This window comes from Octopus bimaculoides, chromosome 11 (genome assembly GCF_001194135.2).
Source record: "Octopus bimaculoides isolate UCB-OBI-ISO-001 chromosome 11, ASM119413v2, whole genome shotgun sequence".
NCBI classification, from domain to species: Eukaryota; Metazoa; Mollusca; class Cephalopoda; order Octopoda; family Octopodidae; genus Octopus; species Octopus bimaculoides.
In genome coordinates, this window is record NC_068991.1 from 29,052,482 (window position 1) to 29,053,193 (window position 712).

Sequence of the window (712 nt, forward strand, 5' to 3'; positions counted from 1 at the left end):
TTTGCTTTATGTAAATCAAGATCTAACTGCAATAACCCAGAAAGCATAATTTTGTTTTTGTATAGAAATTTTAATTTGCATCGTAATTTATCTTCAGCTTTTGTAAACCAAAACCCGCTGATTGTTTTTATATGTAATTTTCCCAGATAAAGTGACATTGTATATCCTGTGTCCAACGGACTCCCATCCTGATGATATGGAGAAAAATATTGCAGCCTAATGCAGCCATTTGTCTTATGTAATGAACATACATAAGAGTGACAGAGAGGTAGCTGTGCAAATATTGAGAATAAATTTATATCATCAGTGAATTGTAAAAGCTGTGATAAAATTAGTAAATTAATTAAACAGTTACGTACCTATATAACTGTTTAATTAATTTACTAATTTTTTCACAGCCTTTACAATTCATTGATAAAATAAGTTTACTCTAAATATTTGCACAGCCACCTCTCTGTCACTCTTATAATTAAAAATCAGAAATATCAGTCTCATTTGTCCAATAATCAAATCAGAATTATTGTCCTTTCCCCCTTTATCTAACGTCTAATTTCATTTCACATCGTTGAAATTTGAATTCTGTTTGCATTGCCATATCAAAGAACGGAACCGAAATCGTTGCTGTTTAAACACTTCTTACCTATACATATTAATACATGGGTTTATATATTTTTTCTTTATAGCATTATCATGATCACATGATCATTATCAT